An 8,002-nucleotide genomic window follows, 5' to 3' on the forward strand; every position below is an offset into this window, starting at 1 on the left:
AAGGTTATATATATATATATAACCTTTTAATAAAACCTATAGAATATACTTACAAAATTTAGTATCTAAAAACCAGAATTTTGTATATCAATTACATACATATATATTAACAGTTTATAAAATTTTTTTGTAATTTTTTTTCTCTATTGATCTTTTTTCTCTACAATCCTCAAATACAAACATTAACTTCACTTCATAACTTTACTACTTGCAAACAATTCTGGCCAGTATATGTATATATATAAACAATTCGAACGCTCGATGTCACCGTCCCCTAATTTATTCGCGATGTCAGATTATACCAGCCTCTGTCCACGCTCGAACGAACGCGATTACATAACACAAAAGAGAAGTAATAAGAAGAGAGAACGTCGCCGCTTTCTTGCGTCCACTTTTACACGCGACACCGGTCCGCGCATACACGAGGATGATTGGAGCTTCGATGAAAGGGACACGTGGAATTCTGCATGGTATTTCGCCGTCGAAAGCCTCCAGGCGTAACGAGTACCATTGCACTCGACCATTTCCATTCCTGGACGGACCGATTTGCCGGTTGAAAGGTTCCTGTACGATATTTTCGAGCGGATTGTATGAATCGAAATATCTTTTCCAGAGAAATAAATATACGTGATGTTTACGTTCAAAATTTCTAATAAAAGAAACCTTTTAATACAGAAATTTCGAAAATTATTTCGAAATTTGAGACTTATGTAAAACAGAATTCATATTTTGTTTAAGTATGAAATATCTCACATGAAATCGAAGTCATACTCGTTAAAATATTGTTATAGAAGTTGTTTTATATAAAGAGATATATTATTCGATATTAATAGTTTTTATTATAGATATGAATGAAAGTCGCATGAAAGTCAATTTCATTTTTTGTTAAACGGTATCATAGCTTGATGTTCGCTAACTTTCATATGACCTCTACACATCCAAAAAAACTATTATTATCATATAATGTATTGCTTTGTAGTAAACAACTGTTGCAAGAATATTTATCTTATAAGATATATAATTTTAATTTTTTATAAGATATTTCACTGTTTTCCACTTATTTGAACGTGACATTCTATATTTTATATAAGGTAAATACATAAATATGGAGTTCATATATATCTAAGGTATAAGATATAAAATATCTTTGAAGAGTCGACTCTATGATCAAACATAAATTATTGTCGAAAAAAATATCGATCGAAGCTCATTTGTTAAATTTATAAGCAAATAGTTGAAGTTTGCAGTTTGTGATAACAATAAAATAGAAAACAGAGCGTTCTCATTATATTTTCATTTCTATATATTTCATATTTTTTAATTATTTATAACTTATTAAATAAATCTTATATCAAATTTTATGTTTCAAAATCGATTCTTCAAAGTTATTTCAATACATTAATATTTCAAATATATTAATATTTTATATGTAATATGTTTTTTTTTATATTTAAATTCCTTACATTACATTAAAATATTATAATTAATATCAGCAAAACTGGTACGAACATTAATTTCATAAATATTCTAAAATAATAATAAAATTATAAATATCGAATTAATAGAATTAGACGAAATACAAAAAATTAATTAATAATAATGGCATAATTTATTTTTATATATATTTCTATATATTTATATATATGTTACATATGTATAATTTCTACATATATTTTATTATATTATATATTATTTAAATTCTTGTTTTCAGAAAGTAATATATATTATAAGATTATATATAAAAATCTAATATGATATATTATATTATAAAATTATTGTTTTTTGTACAATTTATGTATAATATATATGATAGAAAAATTCTTTAATTATTAACCAAAGCAAATTTTTATATTAAAAGCAAATGAATTATGCTATTTTTTATTTATTTCAAATTAATTTAGATTTCATTAAGATTTCATTCAAAAAGATAAATTATTATTATTATTTATAACTTCTTTTAATCTTTTAATTGTTACTTTTTTACCATTTGATATTTATAATAATTAATAATAATTGATTTGAAAAAATAACTTTTTATCTTACAATTTTTCTATTATAAAATAAAACTTATTTTTTTATCTATTAATTTAAAAGTTCCAAATAAAATTGAAAAGTGAATTTTCAAGGATTTCAACAATTCTTTCCTAATGAATCTTGGCAGAAAAAGAAACTATATATTTTATATTACATATGTACATATTTTATATTACATATTTTATATGCTCTTTTTTGAATTTCCGATTTTTTTTATAAGTTTGGTTAAAGTAATAGAAATGATTTTTTTTTAGATATGATTTTTAGATTGCGAAATTTTATGAAGTTTCAAAATTCTGAAAATTTTTGAAACTCAGAATACTTTTTTTTTTCTTATCATAGTTTTGTTTTTTCTAAATCACATCTATTTATTTTGTTAAGAATTAAAATTTAACAAATTTTTTCCTTCCGATTCTTCTTCAATAAAATCTAAAATTTCTAAATAATGAACCAATAATAATAATTACTATTGGCTTGCAAAAAATTTAATTCATGAAATCATAATTAAAATAAACTTAATAAAATTTAAAACTTAAATTTACAATAATTGAATTATCTAGAAAAAAATAATAATTTTGTAAATTATTAATTATTACAACATTTTGTAGATTTATAGAAATTATTTTTTACTTTCAAACGTTTCAAATTTTAAAAATAATAAAAAGTTTTAAGATTTAAGAATCTATTTGAAACTTTTTGATAGATACATTTTGAATAATCTATCCTTTCTTTAATAAAAATATATATATCTGAAATTATATTTTTTATTCTTAATAATTTAAAAAAGAAAAAATCATTTTTCATAATCCAAGAAAAATTCGGTTTTAGAAGAATAAAAATTGATAAAATTGATAGTGAAATTATAATATGCTTAATTATTCATATATCATATGTTCAATATTTTTCTTTAGTTTCATTAACTTTATCATGAAGATATTATTAAAATTTAAAGTATTCTAAAAAGAATTTTTAAAAATTTGTATAAAAATAAATTTGTTAATTAAAATGAGATAAATTAGTTATATTTATGAAAATATCAAACATTATATTTGTTGTTATTTTTTTAATCTCATTGATTATAAATGTGATTTTAAAAAACTTATTAGCTTATTTATATATTTCATATATTATATATTATTTATATATTTAAATTCATTTAACTCACTTAACTTTAATAAAGTAAAATAAAATGATTTTATAAATATATTTTTGTTTAATGCATTGCTTTTATATATATATTATATTATATATATATATATTATATATATTATATTATAAATATCATAAAATTCTAAATATGTCGATATAAATACAATTATATATACTAACTTATTAGAATTTTATTTAATAAAACATCGACTAGTTAAAATTAAATTATTTATGGTTTTCGAATTAACACGTGACGTGAATTTATATTTGTTCCCCAAATGTCGATCAGATTCGTCGCTTTGACCTTTGTTTCATTGATCGTGATTAAACTGGCTTTAATTGAACAGTGATAAGTCTACGATAAGGCGATTATTATTGAATTTCTGTTAGATATATGTGTATACATATGTTTGATTATATACATATATTTGATTAATCAATCGATTTCGATTCTCAATGAAAATTATCCAAATTTCATCATTTCTTTATTATTTAAAAATTTCATTTTCTTATATTGAAATTAATGATTTTAAAATAATATTTGTATGATTTATTATTAAAATATACGTATGGAACTTCAAATCAAAGAAAACTTTATTTATAAAATATTATTATATTATAAATAGCTTAAAGAAATATTTATGTTTATTTTTTTTTAAATTATAATATTTTTCTCAATTTTGTTCGAAATTGAATTTTATTGTATGAAATTTTATTCTACTTTAATATATAATTTTAAAACTATGGTTTGATCTTGTTACATAAAATAATCTGTATATGCATTAATTTTGACTCAAATTTCTGTAAAAAACTAATTGATAACTGATAATCATTTTTCGATAAATAATTAATATAATTTGACAATAATTTAAATTTTTCTATAATTTCATTCATGTATTCATCTATTTTCGTCATTTGAAAATTATTAACTTATGAAAAATTATTAACATCAGTGTCTTCTAGAAAAACAAATGTTTCTTCAAATAAAAGATAAAAATAATAAAATTGTTCTTTATATCGGATTACGCAATATCGATCAAACTTTGATGAGGATTTATCATAATGATAAATAGTGAAATGATAAAAATTTACACTGAAAATTTTACTGAAATGTATGATCAATTTCTATTTAATAAAAAAAAAAAAAATCTGAAATCATAATAATAGTGACATATGATTTATGATAGATATAATAATATCTTCGATATTCAACATGGAATTTGAACTTTTTGAATCGTTTGTATACTTTCAAGATTTTTGAATCATTTTTTATATATAATTACTATCTAATTCTACATTGAGAATCACTTTCCAGCAAATTGAATCAATTTAGTGAAATGTATTTTCAAATCATTCGAACAATCGTTGTAATAATATTTGAATCTAATCATTTTATCTAATCATCAAATTGAATTATCAATTTTCGTTTCAATTTGAATAATAAAAATAAAAGTTTTGATTATACTTAAAAGATTTAAAAAAATTTTTTTTTTTAGCATTTACTATATTTCTTCTTATATATTCAATTCATTGAAAGATATTATTTATTAATAATAAAGATTATTATAATTATTTATATTATTTTTATATTATTATTTTTATATTATTATTGAGTAATTTTTAATTATTATCTATTATTAATTTGTTATCATTCATTTATTTTTAATTTATTCTTATAGAGTAAATATTATTAATTTGTTAATAACCATTCATTTAATTTAATTTTTTTATTCTTATACAGTAAATTACTTTTAAATACTTTTTTTTATTCTCTTTTATTTACATTTCCACTGTTAACATCATTTCCTTTTCTTTTTATTAACTTCTCAAACAACCTCATAGCAACTTTCGAAAACGAAATTTTTAAATTATTAAATTATAAGTAAACATTATTATTAACCTTGTCATTACATATAATAACCTTACATTATTATAATTTTTTAATCTTTGGAATATATTATTTTCAATTTATATTAAAATAAAATTCAATGCAAATTTAATTATTTAATATTACTTAATTTAATTGAATAATGTCTTTTATCAAAAAAATTAGGAAATACAAAACTTATTACAATACAATTACAATACAATTCACAGAAATAATTCATTACAGAAAAAGTTATAAAATTGGATTTGTTTCTATATTTTATTTTTCCTTTATACATTCTTTATATATTATATTATATATATTTAATATAACATAATATAATATATATAGTATATACATATAATTTTATCGCGCTTTATAATACAAAATTAAGTTACTTACATAATTTATTAAATTTTTATTAAATTGTAACTATAAATTAATAAATAAGTTTCAATATCACATTGTTCTTTTGTGTCTGTTTTGACTTTTTCACAACCTTCTTTTTCGACACTTCAAAATTGTCGCACGAATGTATGTGTAAATATTCTATACAAATGTATTATATATATTTTTATACATTTAATATAATTATATTAGATATGTACATATATAAATCATATATATGATGTTAACATATTCATGGAATATTCATGAAATTTTTAGAAAATCGATTTTAAAAACAAATATAAAAATGTCGATTAGTTAGTTAATATATATATAAATGTTAACATAACAAGATGGCGGAGTATAACGGAGATAGAATTCATACTATTTGTGTTTTACTTTATCTAATACAAACTTCAATAGTTTATAATACTCAATAGTTTATAATAGTTTATAATAAATAAAATCTTAACCGATATTTTTGTATAGTAATTTTTATATTTATTTTGGTCTTTAGAATTCTTCAAAAATATCTTATCAACATCTTATATATAAATATTAGAAAAAGAAAACATGTTTTTTTTTATTTAATAAATCTTTATCTTTGTTAAATTACCAATTATTTATAAAAAATTATAATATTTCAATATTTCGTTATTTTTTTAATTATTAATTAATTGCAGAAAAAAACAGTAATTGTAGGAAATAATATATTCTATGTTAATTATGAGTCTAAATTTTTAATGAGTTTATCAAGCGCAACAAATCAAGTTGACATTATGGAATGCGTGAACAAAACCTTGATCTACAAATAGTAACAGTATATAATAATGCGAAACGAAAACCGAAGATCTCTGTTATTCTTATGTAACATCAAACGATTGAGAGAAAAACGAATTTAATGGCAAAATGCACTCACATAAAAATGAGAATAAATGAGATAAATATAAGAAAAATTGATTGATCAATTTGATTCAATCGATTGATTTTTAAAAGAATTGAATGTACATCCCGATCATATATTCCGATATTAAAATTAATCTTTTGAAAATGTAAAAAAATTACAAGCAATTCAATATAGATAAACTGTAAAATAATAATTCTTTTGTCATAAAAATTTTATGTAAAAAGTTTTGATGTAATATACAAAAATAGATTTTGACTAATAAATATTTATTATACATACTAATATATAAAATACTAAATTTGTATAATTACTCTTAAAAATATAGAAATGGAATCGATTTATTTCCAAAATTTTATTTTCTTGTTATGATACATGATAAATGCATGATAAATTTTAACACAACATGATAAATTTTAACATTTAAGACTTGTTCGAATGAAATAAAATTTGTCTATAATTCTATTATATAATTAGTTTCTGATAAGAATAACATTTTCTTTTCATAGATAATTCTAACTATATAAATATATCGAAGGTTAATAAATAAACATTGCTATATATTTAAATAATTTTCTATTCATAATCAAAATATCATTTAATCAATTCTATATTCTATTATATATCGATTTAATTTATTATTATTATTAAAATATATTATTTAATTTAATCAGATTATTAGACATATACATTTCAAATAATATTTTATTCAATATTCAAAATAATTAAAAGATGATGAACTAGACTCTAATAGATATCAAAAAGTTAATTAAAATATTAATGAACTATATTGATGTCGTCTTTTAAAATTAACTTCAATAGAGCATATATATTCATTTTATTTCATAATAATTTATTTATTAATTATTGTGTTTGATTATCAGTTCACTGATGTCACTGCACTTTTGTATTTGCACGATATTGTGTCATGAATTTCTATTTAAATAAATGATGAACTGAATAGAGTTCAATTCGAGCATATATATATATATATTGGTTAATGGTAAAGTGTGAAAATGTGAAGAAGAAGAAAATTATCGAATCATTGAAGTGCATTTAAAATAAAGTTGGAAGTTATGTATAATTTGAAAGTGAAATGAAAAAATGATCGATTTGTTATTAACTAATTTATAATCACTTTTTACTATTTGAATATGGATCGAATTTTTCTTTTAATGATAATCAATTAAACCATAATAATTATTTAATTTATTTATGAAATACAAGTAAACATTCAATAATACGTGCTTAAGAATACATAATATTATTTATATAATCAATAATATGCATGTAATTTTTGTCTTTTCAAAATTTCAAAACATGTCTTTTTAAAATGTTATAAAATGAATTGTTTTATGTTTTATGTTATACAAACATAATATGAATTGAAAAAACTTTATTTTCTGCGTTATACTCATTTTTTGTGCTATGTTTTATATAAATAAAATAAGTTGATAATAAAAATAAAAAATTATAAAAAGTTAAATAAAAATTTAATAAAAAATTATAAAAAATTATCTTAAATATATTGAAGATTTTTTTTAATTATATTTATTATTTAATTATATTGTTCATCTAAATTAAAAATTCATTTGTAAAATAATCTACATGGAATAATTTTTATAAATAATTAATATAATATAATATAATATGAGAATTAT

At 18.9% G+C, this 8,002-nt stretch overlaps 1 protein-coding gene across 2 annotated transcripts in view; it reads right to left on the reverse strand.

The window, feature by feature from the left end:
* LOC102679078 (terminal nucleotidyltransferase 5C) overlaps positions 1 to 8,002 on the reverse strand; it is a 243,083-nt gene that overhangs the window by 192,839 nt on the left and 42,242 nt on the right. The window lies entirely within an intron of this gene.

The sequence above is a fragment of the Apis dorsata genome, unplaced genomic scaffold (genome assembly GCF_000469605.1).
Source record: "Apis dorsata unplaced genomic scaffold, Apis dorsata 1.3 scaffold_935, whole genome shotgun sequence".
Taxonomy (NCBI): domain Eukaryota; kingdom Metazoa; phylum Arthropoda; class Insecta; order Hymenoptera; family Apidae; genus Apis; species Apis dorsata.